General features: G+C 56.0%; 1 protein-coding gene across 7 annotated transcripts in view; it reads right to left on the reverse strand.

Moving 5' to 3' along the window:
• The window catches only part of ATP2B3 (ATPase plasma membrane Ca2+ transporting 3), a 69,159-nt gene extending 53,334 nt beyond the window's left edge, over window positions 1-15,825 (reverse strand). For all 7 annotated transcript variants that reach the window (XM_033106256.1, XM_033106247.1, XM_033106265.1 and 4 more), the window contains exon 1: window positions 15,588-15,825. The gene's annotated coding sequence lies outside the window, so the exon portion shown is untranslated. The remainder of the gene's footprint in view (window positions 1-15,587) is intronic.
• Between the last annotated feature and the right edge of the window lie 5,759 nt (window positions 15,826-21,584).

Below are 21,584 nucleotides of genomic sequence, written 5' to 3' on the forward strand. Positions count from 1 at the left end.
TTCAGTGGAGCGGCTCGTCACCACCCTGCTGTGGGACACCACCTTCCCTGCTTCAGGTACTGTCACTCTCTCTGCCTCTAAGCTGCACAGGCCTCCAGAAAGCCACACCCTCTGTTTCAATCCCCCCACGCCCCACCCATCAAGCACCTTTGCTTCCTTCAAAGGACCTTCCGGTTCCTCTCCTGCTCCAGCCTGTTCAGTCGTGCCCCACACTGATCTGCTCACTGCACCGCTCACCCTGCTCCAGCGCACGGCCTTGCCAGTGCTGAGCACTCCGTGTGCCCTTCCCTGCACACCTTCTGTCCCATCTCCACCTGATGACATCCAATGAATTTGAGCACTAATTGAAGTGGAACGTTCTACAGAAAGTATCTACCAAAATTGATTGCTGCTGAGTCTAGAATCCCATGGCTGTTCCTATTTCGCTCTGCTTGGCATCTACCTGTGAGCATGTCTTTCCCGCCTGGGGGTCATAAGCTCTTTGAGACATGTGGTTATTGACTTGGCGGGACATCCATTGCGTGGTCAAGCCTGGGTGAGGATGGAAACCTGGGGAAGTGAGTGAGCAGGGGCCTGGCCAGCCAAGGAGAGCTGGGAGCCTTTGGGAGCGGGGCATCACCGTCCACAAGGGTGAGGTACAGGGATGAAGGGCAGCAGAGATGCCCGTGACCCCCAGCAGGTGACTCTCTGAGTGCTCAGAGGCCCTGCTTCAGCTCTGGGGTTTCCTCAAGTCGAGAACTGTGCTTGTGCTAACCTTCCTCGTCTTCATTAACTCCACAGGCCATAAGGCAGACAGGAGCCATCAGGTAAATCGTCTGTCTTGAGTGACTGTTGGCCACCATAGAAACCAAACAGCATATACTATGTTTTCCTGGGTTCTCTGTAAGTCTGGGCAATGGCCTTCCTCAGTCCGAATAAGGACAGCAGCTATCACGAAAATGGCCAAGAACAGAAGTGACCAGGCCTATCCATTCTGCAGGCCTGACAGAGACGTCCTGGCCATGGGCTGGCTGCCTAGAACGGCTTGTAGAAACCCAAAGGGCAGGGAATGTACCGTTTCTGTACCCTTTCATCTTTCAGACCTTAATTGGCTTAATTGAATTGAGAAACTCCACAGAGGGGGACTGGGACCTTCTGGCATTTGCTCCATTCTGGCACAAATTGGTCAGCATGGTGGGGTGGCAAGAGCAGAGACCTGTGGTGGTTCCCTGGCCTGCCTCACCCGCGCTCTGTCACTTTCAACAGGCTGCTACCTCAGGGGGTTGCCAGAGCACTGCAAGAGATCACCTAAGTTCAGGCCTGCCCCCCCCCCCAGCTGCCTTCTGGACATTTCTCTCCAGCAGGGCCTGGACGTCCTGACATCTCCTGCCCCTAGGCCCAGTGACTCATGTCCACCGGACTAGAAACCCAGGAATCCACTCTTCCTCCCTGGCCCTTTTTGGCTACCTCTATTCAGGCTTTGGGGGCTCTCCCAGCATCTCTGACTTAATTTGCCTGGATCCCCCACTTCGTCTCCTTGAAACCCTTCCCCCTGGCCCTGGAGCTTCCTGAACGACATGGGGGCACCTGTGTTCTCAGGGTTCCCTCTCTTGGGACCCCTGCTCCAGATGCTTCTGTCATTGCAGCCTCACAAACACCCAGTGAGGGCTGAGGGAGGTTCAATGATCAGACATCCTGGCCACGTCACGTCACGATGCCTGGAGCTCAGGCCCTGGAGCCTTCTGCTTCCTCAGCTCTGTGTGGGGCTGCCCAGCCTCACCTTTACGGAGGGGGCAAGGAATGGAGGACGGAATCCCACTGCTGTCCTCCAAGTCAGAGGTTGCAAAGCATTAGAATGCACCCCATTCTCAATTGTGGAAACACAGTCCCCTTGCAGCCCCTGTCCTCCAGCAGTCTGCAGTTGCTGGGGTCGGAGTGGGCGTCTGTCCCCATGTTGATGGTGTGGCATTTGCTGCCTTCCCAGGGTGGATGGAGCCCAGCTGGCAGCACAAGCTAGAAGCCAGGCAGTCTCAGTTCCTAGTGCCATTCCCAAGTCACTAAGCGAGTCCAATGGGCTGGTGCCTGAGGGAAAGGGCTGCGTCCTGCCACCTGGGGGCTTCCACAGGAGACGCCATGCCTCGGGGCAAGAAAGGAGCATAACCCAGCACAGCCAAATCCAAGGTCATCTGAGGCAGGGTCAGAGGGCAAGAGATGCAGGCCTGAGGCGAAGCCGGACCCCCGCCGCGCATGTGCCCTCCACTGCTGCCCTCCTTGAGGCACACTGCCGTTAGCATCTCCCCACAGATCCACTGAGCAGGGCCTCACTTTCCAGAATGACCCATGGCTCAGCAATGGGACTCATTGTGGGGATTCCTTGAAATAACAGTCCCCTCCTCTCTTTACCTCCAGGCACCTGGAACCTGGGCCAGGTTTCTGGAACCCAGGCCAGACCCCATAGAACCAAGAGCCGGAGGCCCCACAGGCCAGCCAGGGCCTCCTGCACAACTACTGTACTGGTGGGGCTTGGTCAAGCCTACTGGCAGCAGGTGGGGAGCAGGCAGAAGCCCTAGGGGGACCCCACTTGCCCTGCCCTCTTCTGGGACTGGTTTAATCCAGGCAGGTGAAGACAGTGGCCCAAGGGGCCCCTTTAACCCTTGACGTCCCATGAGCCCCCGTGCCCCTGGCCCCGTCCCTCTGCTTGACCACCTTGGTGACCACCCAGTAAGGGAAAGGAGGGCTCCAAGGACGAGGCCTGCATTCAGTCAGGGAGGGAGGGAGGGAGCGGGGGAAGGAGCTGAGGCAGAGAACAGCCTCATTAATATTTCAGAGGCACCGTCACTGCAGCTCCTAGGCCCTCACAGCCCCACCACTTGTGCTAGTGGAGGGAGGAGGATGGGAAAAGAGAAGGAAATAAAACAGAGAAAACAGATTTAAAGGGACAGCCCCCCCTCCGTTCCTTCCTCCTCCTTGTTCCCGGTACAATCTGTGCACACATCAAATGGCTCTCCCAGGGAGCAGCTTTGGGCAAAAACAATAACAGCAGAAAAGGGTCAATCACCACCAAGTCACCCTCTCCCCAAACTCACGTACATACCCTCCTGCTTCTGCCCCTGCAAGACTGCCCCTAGGGGAGGGCCTGTTATATTGTGACCAGGGCACCAGGGCCACCTCAGGAACACATGGGGGCTGCCAGCAAGGCCAAAGGTGGCTTCCCATCCAGAGCCCAGTCCAGACTCGAAGGACCGTCTCAGGCCAACAGAAAGACACATATGCACAGAGTCCAGCCAGGGAGGATACTGGGACCCGGAGAAAGCTCCCAAGTCTAGATTCCTGGGGGTGGCAGGGACCTGGGTTGGTGAACCTCTACAGCACCCCTCGAGAACTGGTGGCCCAATGCTTTAGTCTAACCTAGAGCGGCAGATGCCAGACCTGGAGGGGGACTTTAAAAATGCTCTGTCCCAGCCGGACTTTAACAGTCGGAAGGGAGGTGGCACCAAGACTCTGTGAAGCCTCCCTCAGGGGATCCTGAGGCCCAGCAAGGTTTGACACCACATATTTACCTGCTTCCAGAGTCTCCAGGAAGCGACCAGAATTATCCAGTTAAGACAAGCCCCAACAGAGAATGTAAAATGGTGCAGCCACTATATAAAACAGTATGGCAGTTCCTCAAAAAATTAAACATAGAATTACAATAGGGTCCAGCAATCTTACATATGGCTATCTACCCCAAGAATGGAAGCAATGTCTTTGAGAGATTTATACACTCATGTTCAGAGTAGCAGTACTCACAAAAGCCAAAAGGTGGAAGCAACCCAAGTGTCCATGGACAGAGGAATGAACAAAAACGTGGTCTCTCCATACAGTGCAATATTATTCAGCTTCAAAAAGGAAGGAAATTCTGACACATGCTACAATATGGATGAACCTTGAGGACATAATGCTGAGTGAAAGAAGCCAGTCACAAAAGGGTAAATAGTGTATAATACCACTGGTACGAGGTCCTTAGAGTATGCAAATCCATAGGAACAGAAAGTAGAAAGCTGTTTGCCCGGGGCTGGGGGAGGGGAATGGGGACTTAGTGTTTAATGGGGACAGAGTTTCAGCTTGGGATGACGGAAAATTCTGAACATGGATGGTGGCAATTGTTGCACAACAGTGTGAACGCACTTAATGCCGCGGAACTGCACGCTTAAAAATGGTTAAGACGGTAAATTCCATGCTATGTGTATGTTACTGCAATTCCAAAACCAAACAGGTGCCACCAGTCCAGAAGTAACCTCCCATGATGCCCTGGGCTGCACAGTGATGGCAGGAGTCCCACTGCCTCGAGCACCGATCAACAGATGATTCTGCCCATGTGGATCTGAACTGTCAGGAGCACCCCCTACGTGAAATGGGAACCTAAGAAGACCCTTCCGTATGTGTCCGACACCACCCTTCAATCACAGTGAACTTTGGCACCACACACATCCTGCCTCAGCTGTCTGGTTGCCTATTAGGTGGCAGAGAAGCAGATGAGCGGAGAGGCGGGGCTTGCTGGTGGCTATTGCCAGCAGTCTTCCCTCCTCCCTGGTAGAAGTGTGGCGCCTCTCTCTCTCTCTCATTGCTGCTGATATGAATTTCCTCAGAGGCGCTGACCCAACCTGTCTTCAGAAGGGACCAGAAGGGGTAGGCCTGGCCTCCAGATTGCAGGTTCTGTTGATACAATATGGCTTTAGGAGATGCTAACAAACCCCCAGGAGATTGTGGCAGAGACTTGCTAGACATTCCCCGATTTCTATTTCCCTCTTCCTATGTTGTATTTTAATTTTCAGCTAGGTGTTTTGTCATCCAGCTAATGACTATATTCCCCCTACTCTGGTGTAGCTATGTATGATCAGGTGACTATGTCCTGGCCAATGAGATTTGAGCAAAAAGGACACACCTTACTCATGGACAGCACTAAGGGTTCTTAGCATATGGGAAAAAAGAGGGATAAGGCCAACTTCAGAGTTGTGTCCTTAAAGGAAAGGAATGTGATCTTCCGTCAGCTGGAATGCTGATGTGAAGACTGGAGCAGAAGCAGCTATCTTACTCTACCTGGCACACTGCGTGTTAGGGAGAGCAACACCCTCAAACCAGCCCGGGTCTCTAATGCTCGGACCAGTCCTAGGTTGCCTACCTAGACTTTTATGTGTGAAAGAAATGAATTTCTGTCTCATCTATGCCTCCATTAATTTGGGTCTCCATTAAAGAGGTCAAGCCCATCTCTTAGGCAATTCAGGTGTGTGGGGAGGAACCCAGCCTCCATCACCAGGTACCATGCCTGCCTTCCCTCAGCGCCCAAAGCCAGCCCTGGTTCTAGGAGAGCCAGGAGGCCACCCTGAAGTCTCCATGACCTACCAAACCCTCATCCTTCCATGGACTCCCTGGGACGTGTGACGATCCGGAGCTCTCACCTGTGCCATTTGACATTGTCCTAGAAGTTCTAGGCAAAGCAGGAGGAGACAGCCATGAGAGTACTGAAGAGAGAGAGACAGAACGCCAGTCTGGCCATAGGCACTGCCAGTGCTCTTCTCCATGCTTTGGCGGAACGACACATTCCCTCTGTGCTAAGCCTTTAAAGCAGAAGACGGATTATCCCCACTTTACAGCTGAAGCTGCTGAGGCACAGAGAGGTTAAACAGCTTACTCAAGAGGCCACGGCCTCTTCTCTGTTTTTGTTGCTTTGTTTTTAAAAATTGCACTTTGCATACATGAAAAATAAAAAGCTCACTCAAGGTCATACAGCCAGCAAGGAGTAGAGGCCAACGTGAACTGAGGTGGTCTGGCTCCAGAGAATTCAACATTGTTCCTCTGCCAAGTGACTGCCCAGAAAACCCCAGAAAAGCAACGAACACATGATTACAACCAATTAAGAGTTCAACAAAGTGACGAGACAGGAATTCTGTCCCTGTAAAGCTCAGGGCTTGGGAATGCAGGCACTGGAGTCAGGAATGGCTGTGTGTGCTGGCATAAGTTACTCAACCTCTCTGGATCTCCACTTTTGAATCTGGGAAATGGGTCCTGGTGCCTCCTGCTGGGGTTGGTGTGAGCTCCTAGGACAGGGGTGCCACCACACACACATACATAGAACTGTCCCCAGGGAGCCCATTTCCCTGGAAGGTTTCTTCTCCAGGAAGATGAGAGATGGAAACGCTTCTTATTGAGTCAGTCTGGCTGCCACGCCCGCCCACCCTCGGCTTTCCCTGAAGCCCTGAGCTCTCTCTGAGCCCCTCTGGACCCCAGAATTCATAGGTCAGTACCAGGCTCCACCAGTGAGGCCAGAACATTCCGCTTGGCCAGGGGCTGACCCCATACGCCTCTCGCACGCTTCCCTGTTGCTGGGGTCGTCCTCTACCTTGCCTGGCACTGAATCCCTCCTGCAGGGCTCTGGGCACTTCGAGGATAACTGGCTCCCCAGAACGCTTCTGGAAGCCCACACTCTCATATGGTGGCCCTCACAGCAGCCGGTGCCCCTGGGTCCCAGAGGGAAGTTAGAAACCCCTTTCTGGCTAGAGCCTTGAAGTGTCATTAAGGGGCTCATGACTCTACCCTGGGGTGGGGCAGTCATTTATTTCCTGCCAGCGAAGGCAAGAGAGCTAGAAAAGGAGAGCTGGAGAGAGCAGGAGAGCGAGAAGCGATGGGCAGGAAGCATAATGACACTAATTATCCAATTACAGCAGCTGTGGCCGAGAGAGCTGCATTGCAGCAGGGAGCTGGAGCCAGCCGTCCCCTTCCCACACTCACAGTCTGGCCCACTCTGGCCCACGCCCCTCCTGCTTTAGTCTGTGAGCAGTTGGTGGGCAGTGAGGTCCCAGGCCTGCCCAGCAGAGCATGGCCTGGCTTGTGGTCTCTGGAGTGGCGGGGTGGGGGGACCCAGAAATGCCGTGCCTGGCCTCTGGGGCATGCCTCCAGCCTGCAAAGGGCAGAGAACACACATCTGGGGTCTGGGAGATAGTGGGTCCCTGTACTCAGGTCTTCATAGCCAGAGAACAAACACATGGACAGAATAAGGGTGCCCAGTCCCAATCCTCCCCCAGGTCTCCCCAGCTCTGTCCATGGTACCAGGCTGCTTGCCCTGCCAGCTTCTGATCCCCAAAGCCTGCTCCAAGCCACCAGAAGCAGCCAAGGCCTAAACAGGTAATTAAGGAAATGACAGCTGGTGGCCCCAGGACACTGCAAGACCAGGGGTGACTAGATAAGGAGACTGTCAGGGCACACATATCCTCCTGGGGACAGACTCCATGGGGGCCCCATGGTGGGTCTTGGTGGGGAGAGGATCTGGTTTCTGGAAACAGGCTGAAGCCTTTGGGAAGACAGCGTAAGGAGACTCATTGGGTCAAGGTCGGGGGCCAGGAGGACTGCCAGGGAAGGAGACCCACTTCTCTGTGGCCAATAAAAGAGTCTGGAAGGTCAGGCCCCAAATGGGGGATGGGAGATATGTGGTGGGCTAACTTGGGCTCCACCCAGGGGTCTCAGATTGTTTTGCAAAGTAGGCCTCCTTGGGCCTTGTGGGACATAGCTTGGCTGGAGGTTAGAGCCAACTCAATGTGGAGAACGAGCTGATGAGGATTGTCACCATGCAGAGACCCTGGGCACAGGCCACTCTGAGCACTTAGTAAAGACCTTGGCCTTGGGCAAGGATGCTGGTAGGAGCAGAGAAGTTGTATATGGACTAAAGATGGGAGTTGAGTCTAGCTGGCCTTCTGTGACCCAGACAAAAAGAACTAGCACACCAAAGCACTCATGCCACCTTTCCAGGCTGACCCTGGAGGGACACCTACTGCCAAATGCACTGACAGAGGAGAGAGTGGCCAACAGTGCCATCCCAGAAGACACCTCGGAAGCTACTGCCCATGGAGGGGCATCTGCAAGTCGTCCAGCCCCGACTCCAGCATCCTTACTAACCCCAACAGGCAGCAACGTCACGACCTGAAAGTCACCAAGGCCCTGGCTGCCATCTGAATCACAGAGACGGAGCCCTGCTGGGGCCTGAAAGGCTGGTTCTGACAGAGGACAATAGTACAAAAACCCAGAAGCATTTCCAGCAAGCCCCTGAGAGGACACCACAGAGCTCCTGCAGGGCCGGGGGTCCCAAGAGGGAGTGTGTGTGTGGGGGGGAGGGTGCGGGCAGACGCAGGAGGGCCCCTCTCATGTCAGGACACCTCAATGGCAACAACATGCGGTCTGAGTTCACCCCTCAGCGTGTACCCACCGAAGCCCTGACCCCTCTGTCCACGGCCAAATGCCATGGAGGACGGGGGCCAGGGATGGGGTGGGGGGTGGTGGGGGAAGAGATGGGGGGAGCGGGGCCGGACTGGACTGGTAGAGCCAGGGAGTCCTGCCCTGCAAGCTCACCCCGGTGCTCCTCCCCTGGGGCGAGCCTGATGGGGAGCCTCGGGGGCCTGGCACCCCCTTTCATGAGCGGGCTGCCTTCTGCCACCCCACGGGCTTCTCTGGGGGACATCAGGGCCATCAAGCGAAGGGCCACGGGAGAGAGCAGATGGGGTGGGGGGTGCCCAGGATGGGTCTGTGCCTTGCGCCCCTTCCTCCTGTCCTGCTGTAGGCGCTGGGACACAGCAGGTGGGAGCCTCCGTCTGACCGCAGGGGCCACCCCGTCCCAGGGCAGTGCTCAGGGACCCCAGCAGCCCGAGGAGCCCAGACCACCAGGCCCTGGGCCCCGTGCATCCTTCCTAGGCCTGCGGCTCCAAACTAAGACAGGACCTTTCACCCAGGTTCTTCCAGGAGGAACAGAGCTGAGGTCTGTGGTTGGGAGCATCAGGGAAGGTCTCCGGGGCCTGGTGTGGCAGGTGGAGGCCCAAATGTGGCCCCAGAAGCAGGCACCATTGCCCACAGGGGGCACAGGAGCACCGAGCACTTTCAGCCAGGCTGGTCCACTGTGGAGAAGGGCCCTCCCTGCGAGGTCGCATCCCATGCCACCATCCTGGGCTGTGCCAGCGATCATGTGGACGGTGGTTCAGCAGAGAACTAGCTGCCATATGGGCCTCCACCCCGGTTCAGGCTTTGCATCAAAACATGGGCGTGCAGGATGCCCAGTATTGGGAAAGTCCAGGGACTGATGACATTCCCGGGCCAGGCAAAGAAAGGTGACCGAGGTGGCTCTTTTGAATGTGCCTTCCTTCGGGCCAAGCCAGAGCCATGACTTCCAAAGGGAAGCAGACGAACAAAGCCCTGTCTTCTGAGTCCTCGGAAGCCGGAATGGAGCCGGCCAGCAGTGAGTCCGTGTCTCCCTGTCCTTTCCTCGGTTGCCAGCTTTGTTTTCCTGTTTCTTAATCAGGAGGGTCTGGTGATCCTGGGCCGTCTGGCCATCCTCAGCTGTGGGCCTTTGCTTCTGATCACAATCTCCTGCCCACACCCGCCTCCCTGCGTATCTACGGAAGAGAAACCCTCAGCGTCTGCGGAGAGACAGACGCCACAGAGTCCGTAGGGAAGTTCACTGCTCTGAACTCGAAAGAGGTCCAGAGACTGTGTGTCCCGATGCTTGATTTAGGAGGAGAGAGGAAAGGAACTTGCCAAATGGTTCTAAAATTCAATGGACGAAGGGCAAAGGAGTTTTGTTTTGCTTTAAGATTACTGAGCTGGGACCTGCAGGTCAGGTATTAAAAGATACAAGGTGTGAGAAGTAAACACTCATTACGGCGTTGGAGCACACAGATGGGTCCACGGGATGGGGCAGACAGCCCAGAAATAGGTCCTCCCCACTACACATCAAAGACGGTGCTGAAGGAGTCGTCACACACTAGCCAAGGGACAAATGATCTGATAGAAGAAATGGGGAGGATGTAACTATGGAAAACGATGTACCTTTGATCCTCACCTCATATTATTCCTCCAGACAAATTCCCTTTGGATTAAACAGGGTTTGGTGAACAAGGCCTGAGGGCCAAATCTGGCAGCCAAGTGTTCTTGTGAATAAAGTTTTATTGGCACGCAGCCACACCCATTCTTTTCTGTCCTGTCTGCATTTGTGCTTCCATGCAGTGTTGAGCAGTCGGGACAGAGACCGTGTGGCCCACAAAGTGGAAAATATTTACTATCGGACCCTTTGCAGAAAAAGTTTACCTGCCCCCGGATTAAGGAGTTAAACATGTTAAAAATACACACACACACACTCACATATGAATAATTCTCAGATTTCTGTTAGGGATTTTGTAACTTAGAAGTGATGGAAAATAATCACAAAAAATTGTGAGATAGAAAGTGCTTACCTTTTGCATGAAAAAATGAAAAGGCAAAGAAAAAAGCAGTTTTAAGAATTATTTGCAACGAGCATGCAAAATTGTCACTACCTTTCATGTATAAAGTTTATTCAAACACACAAGAGAAACACTAAGAACTCAGTAAATAAAGGTGGGGAACAGACAAATCGCTAAAAAAAAAAAAAGGACATACAATTAATAAACATGTGGGGAAATGCTCACCTTCACGAGCAATTAAAGAAACAGAAACTGAAGCAGATATTTTGGACCAAGATATTTCTGCCATGTTGTTTGATGACGATACACTGGCAAAGCTGTGGTGGACAAGCCTTGGGGCACGCTGCAAAGCCCTTCTGGAGAACAACTTAGCAGAATGAACTTCTGTCTGCGCACTTTGCTTGGGACATGAGCATTATCCCACGAAGGTGCTCAGCCAGAGCCCCACGTACGAGAGCGAAACAAATCCGACGGCATGGATTTCCACAAATAGCCAAATAATTAAGCGAATGACACTCTCTTGAGAATATTATTCATCCATTACAAATCGTAATTACAGCCCTGAGGACGGCCCTGATACAATCCTGGGTGCTTGGTAAGTAGCTGTTGCATGAATGAGCATTTGTATTTCCTTCTTTGCATCATTCAAGTTCTTCCTTTATTTTTGCAATAAGCACTTACTGCTTTCATAATCTTAAAAAAATTAAACTATATCCATTTGGAAAAATATTCATTTAGGAAGGGATTATATTAATAAAGAGAATGCTTATGTGAAGTAAAAAATAGATTACACAATTATGCCCATGGTATAATTACAGTAATGTGAAAATAAATAGTCTATGCAAAGAAAACGGAGTGGAAATGAGTCCAATGAAATGGAAGCACTGGCTTGCATTTTGATAATAGGATGGAGGGGGCTTCCTATGTCTTCTACTTCTTTGTGTTTCATGAATTTTCTATAACGAGCATACATGTTAACAGCATTACTTTTAAATGGAAAGAAATAAGTGTCAGTTTTTAAAAAAACCCAGAGCTGCTCAGTGAGCCAGCCTGCGCACAAGGAAGGGGCCTCATCAGCGCGGAACAGGGCCAGATCCGGGTTTGCCCCAAGCTGGCATGCCAGGCCCCTGGAATCAGGGCGCTGCTGGACCAGGCCGGGTATCTCCACCTCGTGGTGGGCTGCTTGCGCCTCCCTCCCCCATGTGTGTGGAGGCACCTGGGCCAGCCTTGGCGAGTGTGGCAAAGGCCCCCAGATTCTCCAGGGGGCAGATCAGCTGCCCTGAGGCATCCACACCTGCTTGACCCACTCCCTTTCAAGGGGCCATGGGGCAGTAGGCATGAGAGTGGCCTCAGGGTCTGTGTGAGGAATTGGGTCTGCATTGGCTGTGACGGAAGTGTTCTCTAGCTGCCCCGTCTGATACAGCAGCCACCTTGAAATGTGGCTAGTTTGGCTGAGGCACTGAATTTTAAATTGTACTTCAATTACCACTTGTGGTTACCGGCCACTGCATCAGCCTGTGCAGCTTGAGAAAGTGCCTCGAGACGGTGGCTGTAGGAAAGAATTTCTCATTTGAATAAAAAGCTTCCCTTTTACTGAGGGACTCATGTACAGAACACTGAATCAGGCTCAGAACCCCTTTAAATAAAGCGCTCCCCAAAGACACTGACCATAGCGTCCCCTTTGCATAGCTCTGGTTTGGACCCAAGTCTCTAGAAACCTCTTGTGCCCCGAGTCCCCTGCCAGTTCTCGAGGTGGGACTCAGGACAGACCTCTAGTCCTCTCCTCCCACCTCAGCCTGTGGCTCTGGTCTAGGTTCTGTCATGTACTCAGCCATATGACCTTGGCCTCGTCCCCTTCCCAACCTTGGGCAGTCCAAGATGCCTGGCCTTCGCTCCCACATCTAAGAGCCTCTTTCCCTCTGTTCTGGTGACGTGTGGGCTCAGATTCTGCTCTCCAGGCGGCACTCCCAGGCCCACTTCCAGCACCTCCCACCCAACAGAAGGTGCACAGGCAGGGGAGGGCTTTCCAGCCGGGCACCACTTGGCCTGGCTTCTGCCAGCTCAGCCAGGGCTAGGAAATGACAGGGGGCAGGGTGAAGACATCTGCACATCCCAGGTCTCTGCCTGCCATGCCCAGCAAAGTCATGGCCAGGGCCCAGCACCTGGGCCCATCTCAGAGATGGCACTGGCGAGGCTCTGGAGCAGCGAGCCCTCGGTTAGATGGAAGCATCTGCCTTTGGTGCCACAGCCCAGGTCCCGTTTACGCACACTGAGACTGCCCCTTCGTAGAGGTGCTCTGGAGGGGCCATGCAGAAGACTTACTGAACTGCAAGTTGTTCCCCAACTTGCTTCAGATTGATATAAATCCTTGGTTTGTCCATTTTTCTCAGTGGGTAGATAGAGGGCACAGGTGGCTCAGCTTCTGAGCTGCAGGGTCTTCTCAGGCCTGGAAGCGTCCTTGACAATTGGCTCACATGTACAACACTCCATTCTGCTGAGTTCAACACAGACTTCTAGAGACTATGGAGCTAGTGGCTACATGCACAAACCAGACTCAGGAGCCTGATGGCTTGCCTTCCAATCCTGGTTTTATTATCCACTGGCTGTGTGACCTTGGGCAAGTTGCCTAACCTCTCTGGGCCTCAGTCTCTTCATACGCAAAATGGGGATAGTAACAGCCCTTGCTACACTAGGTTGTTGTTTCACTGAAGTGAAGGGATGTCTGTGAAGCTCTGAGAACCATGTCTGGCCCAAGATGACTGGCATTATTATTATCACTGTCATGACCGACATTATTTGATGTGCTGATAACCTCTGACAGAGACAGCAGCCATCAGTTAAAGACACACACCCTCAGTTTAAAATCGGAAGGGAGTGCAATGGGCATAGCCCACAAATGTGCTGACAACTCACTTTGTAAGGTGGGAGGAAGGAAGCTGGGCCTGACTTCTCTGGCTTCAAGAGTCCCAGCTGAAGGTCAGCTCTCAAAGCCCCCAGGGGCCCAGGGCACTCTCATCTTGTCCACCAGGAAGGCAAGAGAGGTGTGGGGGAGGGGCTTAAGCTGACCCCAGAACCCTTCAGCAGCCTTCCTAGCCTGGGAGAACACGTTCTGGGATGGAGAGAGTTCACTGACTCACTGCCTGGGCCTCTCCCCGCTTGCTCGCAAATGATTCAACCACCAAAGCCCCAGCTGGGAATCCTGAAATGTCAGCGGAGTCCACGGATGCCCACCCCCCACCTTCTCCAGGCCTGGAGCAGGGAAGGGACTTGGCCAAGGTCACAAAACCATCAGTCCCAGAGGTGGCAGCAAACCCAGGAGCTCCCCCAAGCCTTCTTTGCCCCTCAGGGGCCTGTTGCAGCGCCTCTGTGCCTATGGTCATAGCTCTCTCCCCAGCCCCAGCGCTCATAGCTTGGGGCTTCCTTCCCCATAGGACTGGCTCTCCTTCTGGCTCCACACAAAGCCCCCTCCCACGCCACCCTAGTGCCATCTGCCTGCGTCACCCCCCCACATGTCTGTGCCAAAGCCGCCTGCCCCTTTGCTCAAACCACCTGGCAGCACTGGGCAGAGACCAGGTTGATCTGATCAAGACTAGCTGTGTCCTTGGCCCTCCTTCTCGAGGCTAGCATCAGGGACAATCAATACCCTGGGCAAGCAACTGCCCAGCCTCTTCCAACACCCTTGGACCCTCTGCCAGGTTTCAGCTGAAGCATGGCAGGGACCCAGACAGGCCCCAGACCTCCCCTCTGTGGGCTAGTTCAGGCTGGGGTTCCCCCTGCCCAGGTCCGCATCCCGTCTCCTCTCTCATGAGCCTTCTGGCCTTGGTCTCCTCAGCTGTGAAGGGGGGAGATGAAACCAGTGGCTCACACCTGGCGTTGAAGACGAGACTCAGCTGAAGGGTCCAGGGACCAGCTCAGAACCGTGCCTGGACCTGGGACACACCATCCCTGCCAGGCCCATGGGAATGGCCCCAGCCATCCACCTATTCAGTCAATGCAGGGCCAAGTCCCGTCCCCTCTTGGGGCCTCAATTTTCTCATCTGAAAAATGGGGGAAAAATCCAGGCCTTGCCTCCCTCATCGGGTGATTCTGCAGATTCAGTGAAGTCAAGGTCATGAATGTGCCACACGGAAACCTGTGCTCACTCTGAGCCATGCCTGTGGTGGGCACTTGAGCTGCTGGCACAGATTAGGAACCAGTCCCTGCCTCAAGATGCTCACAGACCCGTGGGTGAGGGCACAGCAGGGGTGAAGGCACAGAGGTAGTGGACAAATGAGTATGATGTCTGCCAGGCTGGCCCCCAAGTCCTTGCAAGGAGCCAGGGGAGATTGGGATGGCCAGGGTCAGGCTGGACTCAACCTTGCAGCTGTCAGGGACCCACTTTTGATTGAGCCCCCACGGCCTCATCTTTGAAAAACCGAGTGGCCCCACTACCTGGCCCCGGGAGTGTCAAGTGACTAGTTGAGGGACGCTGGCCCTGTCCTGACCCTTGAGGAAGCCTTTCCCCACTCTCTCCCAACCCCTCACCTGGCCCTCACCCAGGACTCCCCAACATTCCCTCCAGGCCCCCACCTTGCCTGCCACCCACCCTCAGCTGGCCTGGCCACTAAGCCCTGCGAGGCCAGCATTAAGAAGGAGACCAGGTCCTAGAGAGAGAACCGGATGGCTGTCCAAGGGGGAGATCCAGGGCTCCCTCCTCTGGGAGATGCTGTCCCAGCGCTCCAAATGCCAGAATCCTAAGCCCTGGAGAAGACTGAGGCCCGGACAGGAAAAGCCTTCTGGCCAAGGTCACACAGGTGAGGAGGGGGAGGACAGCTGTGCACGGAGGATGGAGAAGGAGTTACCCAAGTGTGGCAGGGACGGCTTGCCATTGGCACTGCCCATGCCAGCGGCAGGGTCGTCTGAGCAGACGTCTGTGTGGGCGTGCGGGGACAGTGTGGGAACGTGTGAGGGTTTCTCAGACCGTGTGTTGGGGAGAATGACAGTGTGAGGGCACGGGAGAGGGGGTAAAGCGCGGCTCTGGAGGTGCGTGCGCTCGGTCAGCTTGGCCCAGGCCCCGCGTCCCGGCTGTGCCCTCCCGGGACCCCGCCCGCAGCCCCTGGAGGCATTTTTCCCTAGACGCAGATGCGCGTGCACGCGGGATGCGGGGCGCAGGGTACTGGGTGCGGGGCGCTGCCCGCCGGCTGGGGCCCCGGGGTGACGCGCGGCCGCGGCGCCGCAAGGACACGCAGGCCCGGCGCGGGGTGCAGGTGCCGCAGGCGGGGACTCGCGTTCCCCCACCTGCCAGCCTTGCCACTTGCCCGGCCTCTCGCCCCGCCCGCGCCCGCCCGCGCCCACCCCGGCGGCGCCCGCGCGCCCCGGGGCACCACTTACCCGGTCATGGGCACGGCCGCTATCGCGGCCTCGGCTCCGGCGGGCGCTGTCACTGCGGGCGGGCGCCCGGCGGGCAACGATCCGCTCCAAGGACGGAAAGGCCCCGGCACAGGGCAGCCTGGCCGGTGGCGCGGGCGCGACCCTCCGCAGCGGGCGAGGGTTGCGGCCGAGTGCTCCCCACGCTCCGCACCGGCGGCAGCGGGCGACGCGGCGCGCTCAGCTCCAGCCGCAGCTCTGAGCGCGGAGGGAGGGAGGGAAAGAGGGAGGGGAGGAGGGAGGGAGCGGGGGGAGGAGGAAGAGGGAGGAGGGAGCCGGCGCGGGGGGCGGCGCGCGGCGCTGGGGGCCGCGGGGCTCCAGAGCCTTGAGCCCGGTGCGCGCCTTCTGACCCCCAGGACGCGCGGGGTGCCCGCCCTTCCGGGTCTGGCCCTGCCCCGGGAGGGCGCTGGCCCGAGGTGGGGTGGGTGCGGCTGGAAGCTGGGGGCCCTGGTACCTGAGAGTGCAGAGAAAGAGCTAGGAGCATGCGACTGGACTACCAGGCTTTTGATCTGTCTGGAGAGCCCTGCCCTCTGGGTCCGTCTCTCTGACAGTCAAATGGAGTGTGGAGCTGGGTTACTGATTCGTAGCCTGCGGTCCATGGGCCCCTGCCTTGGGTGGGGGTTGGTGACCGTCCTGAAACTGCCTGCTAACTAACTGTTGGGAGTGCGACATCTACATGCGTCTTTGGAAGGGAAGCTGGAACTTCTGACAGATTCTCAAAGTAGGTAACCCCAAAAGGTTATCACACAAACCCCATTATAGAGGGCACAGAGACATTGCACACAGGTAGACACCACAGACCGGGACGTAGACATTCATGGAGACAGACACACTGACAAACCCCAATGCAGAGAAGACTAGACTCACAAATGTAGAGGCACATCTGTGCACAGAGACCCAAGTGTGTGCCCATGGACGCCTCGCTGCCAGGCGGGAGGTGGTCGGCTCATGCCACTCCTTTTTAGAGTCCCCAGCTCCCCAGCTCCAGCGACAGTAGGTGCCTCCAAACCCACATCAGGCCTTTGCCATCATCTGTGAGCAGAGAGCAGAAGGTCAAAGGGTGGGGGTGGCACAGGAACGGGGCTGAGTGTGCAGGAAAGAGAAGTGACAGTTCCACAGTGAGCATCACCACCCCGGGGCAGGCAGGGCTCAGAGCCTGACAGAGCAAATAGAAGAGGCCTGGACACAACCACAAATTCTTTCTCGCCTTGGACAAATCGGGCCCCAAGGCCACCTGTGTGCCAGGCTCGGGCCGGGTGCTGGGGATGCAGCAGGGACCACGACAGGGACCACGAAACAGGGAGCTGACATGGGGATGGGGGGGTAAGGGCCCAGGGAGACCATCAACTGGGGGAGAGGAAGGATGGTGCTGAGAGCTCAGGGAAGGCTTCTTGGAGGAGGTGCCCCTGTGACAGAGACCTAAAAGGACCTGCAGGAGGTCTCTTCCCTGGGCCAAGGGACTGGCACACCTCCCTGTAGTCTGTCCCTCCTGCAGGAAACAGCTGGTTCCATGGACAGCCTTTGAGACCTGGCAATTGTCAGTGCAAGCAGAGGTCACATGCGCACGCGTGCTGAGACACACTCACACAGCTCACTCATGCACATTCACATACTCACGCACACTCATAATGACCAGTTATTCATACACTGTGACACACTCACACCCGATTATTCACAGATAGTCACATGCTCTCACACACACACACTTGGACACACTCAGTTATTCACACACATGCCTCGTCACCCACATTCACACTTACACACAGTTATTCACATATGTTCACACTCACACCCACTCAGTGATGCACCCACAGTCCCACTCTGTCACACACTCATTCATACAGACTCACACGGTAGTTCACACTCTCTTTCTCATGCACACTCACAGACGTTCGCCCATGCACCTGTTCCCCTTCCACACCAACCCCAGCCACTTTTCCTGGGTGTTCACTCTTTGAAAGCCAGCTGTCTGTCCTGCAGGCCAAGGAGGGAGGTACCCCAGCGGAGCGGTCCGGCTGTCATGGCCTTGGCACCCCTTGGCCCCACAGTGGCCGGGCCTGCCTGATCCACTGTGCCCAGACAGGAAAGGTAAAAGCTGCAGCCAGCCCCTGATTTCCTGAACACCTCTCACGAGCTCTGTGCTGCCCGTGGAGTCTCATGTCATTGTGCGAGAGCCAGCTACCTTTGAGTTGCTCTTCTTGCCACCCACACTTGGAGGGTCACCAGACCTCACCTGGAGCCAGTTTTGAAGCAAGGCTTTCACCCTGCCATATTCGGCCGGGTCGCCTTTCTGGCCTCCCACACTATGGCAGGATCCTTGGGCATGCCCTTCCACCCCAGACCTGAGGCCCCTGGCTCTAGAGCCAGAGGAGATAGGGGCAGGCTGCTTTCCTGGGCAGGAGGTGCGCCCTGGCTGGTAGCCAACACCTCAGGTATCAGTCAGCCTCCTAGCAGGCGTATGTGGGCAGCTCTGGAAGGACAGGCGCGGGGAAGAAATGGGTGCTGAGAGGGGAGGGGAGAGACCCACACATGCAGGTCTGGAAGTGGCTGAAGAAAAGAGAGAAGACTCCCTTGGGACTGTGTCACTGCCTCCCTCGGAGACCCAAGCAGCTAATGAGCTAGGAGAGGTGAGAGCCCCGTCCCCCACTGACCCTGGGAGCATGTTCATTTTACTGATGGCTGCCGTCCACATGGCAACATTGGCACCAGCATGTGAAGTCTGTCCTGCTCCGAGAGCTTGGAGCCAGCTGCTTTGTTGGGCGGCTACGTGCAGCCTCCTCTCCCTGTGTTCAGCACGTAGGCCCTCTCTTGATGGGACGGGGAGAAAATTTGAGACAGGAATCATCCACTGATGCCCCTGTGCCTCTTCCCCCTGGACCAGGGGCACTGCCCAGGGCTAGCCCAAGACGGAGTTGGCCACTGAGGCCATGGTCAGCTGGCTAAGGAACAGGGTCTGTGGCTTCAGGAGGGCTGAAGGGACAGTCACAGTCCTTTAGGATGCCATCGAAGTCCTCAGTCCCTAGCAAACAACAATCCCCAAGCAGCTAATGAGCCAGGAGAAAGGATGGCCCCCTTTCCGTGCTTGGGGTCAGTCATCCCCAGGCTTGGGAGTGAGGGAGCCTCTGGTATGTCACTGGTGGCCCTTGCTCATTATTAGCCAGCCACTCTTGGCTTCTACGTCCGTCCGTATGTACAGAGATGGGTGGGGAGAGCTTCTCTAGGAAGTTGTTCCTTACATCAAGCCCCACCTTCTGCACTGGAAATGCTTAGGGAGCAGCTTCAGGGAGGCCCATGGCTGGGGTTGGGGGTGGTGCAGGAGAAGGTGCTTGGCCAGTGGCCCAGACCGCCCTGCTTCCCTGTGCTCTCCCCTGTCCCTTTCCTCCTGTCTCATTCGGGTCCCCACCATGCCATTGACCCCTCCTGCGCCTCCCTCTTCCATTGGCAGTGGCTGCCTGTCTACTGTCTCCCCCCAGGCACTCAGCCTAAGAAACAAAACCAAGAGAAAGCGGCCCAGCCTAACCCTTGCCCCTGACACTCTGCAAAAGGACCCCATTCTCCCTTTCCCTATTGACTCATCATCCCACTCTTATCTCCTGCCTCCAGCCCTCTTCAGCCCTCACTCTTCTCCTCCACTCTCGGAATGCTTTCTTTCCCAGGTCCTCAGCCACCACCTGTCACCAGGCCTCTCCTCTCTGTGGGTCCGCAGCTGCCACTCCTCCTCCCTTGCCGGGTTTCCCTCCTGCCACTTCTGGTGTGGCTATCACAGCCCCTTCTAGGGAAGGCAATTCCTCAGCATAGCCCTGAAGTGAGGGAAACGCTGGCCAGGCTCTGGGCCCCCTCTCTTCTTTGTCTGCACGCTCTTTCCCTGGCTGAGATCACAGACCGTCCCGCCTTGGGGGCCATCAGCGACCTGGAGCCTCCCAGGTCAGTGATCACATGCAGCTGAAATGTTCCCAGTGAGATGGGCACATCCTGATCCCTGGAACCTGACTGGGACCTTATTTGGAAATAATGACTTTGCCAATGTGATTAATTTAAGGATCTTCAGATGAGGAGATCATCCTGAATTATTTGAACAGGCCCTAAACAGAGCGACACGTGTCATTACAAGAGGGAGGCAGAAGGAAATTTGACAAACACAGACACAGAGCAGGAGGTCATGTGAAGATGGAGGCAGAGACTGGAGGGATGCAGCCACGGGCCAAGGGCCACCTGGAGCCACCAGAAGTTGGGAGAGGCAGGAAAGACCCTCCCCTAGAGCCATCAGCGGGAGCACGGCCCTGATAACACCTTGATTTTGGACTTGTGGCCTCCAGAACTATGAAAGAATCCATCTCTGTTTGAAGCCACTCACTTGTGGTCCTTTGTTACGGCCACCCCAGGAAACTCATACCAGCCTACTAGCTCTGGCCCTGGAGAAGGCCCTGCCCACAGAGCCTCGCCCATGGCACACCTCTCCTTGGGTGTCCCACATGCTGGGTTTCAATACACTCTACCCCAGAGGTCTGGGAAGCCAATAGCTCGTGGCTGGCTACAGGGAGGTGGTCCTGACAGTACAACTTCTCTTGCCACACCAGCTCCAGCTTCCAGGTACTCCTGCCCTGCCCTGGCAGTCTGTGTGCAGTGGGCACTGGGGCCCGTCAGTGGCTCTGTGTCACCCCTGGTGATGGGGTCCTGCCCCACATGGCAGAGTCGAGCCCAAGACTGGAGCCCGGAGCCCACAGGGGTGGGGCCTGGAGACCACAGGGGGACCAGCGGTGGATGGACACCATCCCCCAATTTCTCAGAGCAGCCCCCCCACTGGCTCTTCAGGCCCCTCAAGATAGGGGTTGTCACTTTGAGGTGCCCTGCCCCCATCCGTGGCCATGGCCTACGGACACCTGGCTAGCTGCCCCCTCCGACAAGCCCCAGCTTGTCTAAACCTAAGCAGTGGATTCAGCTTAGGCTCCAGCTGGGTTCTGCCACATCCAGAAGGCACCTGACCAGCAATAAGTACTCGGAAATGTCCCCTACCCCAGCCCTGTGTCACTCAGAGTCCACTCCTTGGCGGCCTTTCCTTTCACGGGACTGCCCTCCCCAAGCAAGCTGTTCCCATGACTTTCATTAACGTGTGTGTGTGTGTGTGTGTGTGTGTGTGTGTGTACGTGCGCGCATGTGTTCCGGCCCTAACTCGCCTTCTGGCTCAGACCCCTCTGAGCTGCACGTGCAGGCCCACAACTCCTGGGTTGCTCCCAGCCCTCAGATGGCATTCCTCCAGGGGCCTCAGCCGGCGGGGGCACCACACTCCCCCGCTGCCCTCTCCCTTCCTCTCACACCACAAACAATCTGTCCCTAAGTCCAGGGGCTCCCACAATCCGCCTGGAACCTGGCCCCTCCTCCACCTTTCTTGCACTTTCTAACTGGTCCTCTGCAACACCCCCATCAACCCCACAGCTCAGCGTGGCCGTCCCAGCCCTCTGCAGCTTTGCCACCCTGGAGCTTACTGTGACCGCGGCTGGACCCTGAGCTTGCGTGGCATGAAGTGTACGTGAAACTACGTGGGAGCTGGCAGCTGGCAGGGGTAACCTTGATGTTGCCGTGGGGTATTTTAGAAGACCCATCAGTCTCAACTTTTGTATTCATATTCCCCTTCTCCTTCTTCCTATTATTATTAATCATCTAATAGTTTGCAACACACTTAACAGCAGAGTGAGGATAAGTAACTCATCTTTGAGCAACTGCTCTGGCTGTGGAGCCCTCCCTTCCCCATGACCCCTAAGCCCTGTCAGGGTTTGCCCTGTTCAGCTCCCTGCACTCCCGCCTTGGGGCCCAAAGAGTCCCCTGGGTGCCTCTGATCTGGGCAGAGTGCAGGCTCTGTCTTCAGGGCACTGTCCCCTACGGGGAGGGGTTACCCACCAGGCCCACAGGACACCTTCCCTGGGGCCCAGCCATGGGGGTCTCCTCTTCGCCTACCAGTATTAT

The sequence above is a fragment of the Rhinolophus ferrumequinum genome, chromosome X (genome assembly GCF_004115265.2).
Source record: "Rhinolophus ferrumequinum isolate MPI-CBG mRhiFer1 chromosome X, mRhiFer1_v1.p, whole genome shotgun sequence".
NCBI classification, from domain to species: domain Eukaryota; kingdom Metazoa; phylum Chordata; class Mammalia; order Chiroptera; family Rhinolophidae; genus Rhinolophus; species Rhinolophus ferrumequinum.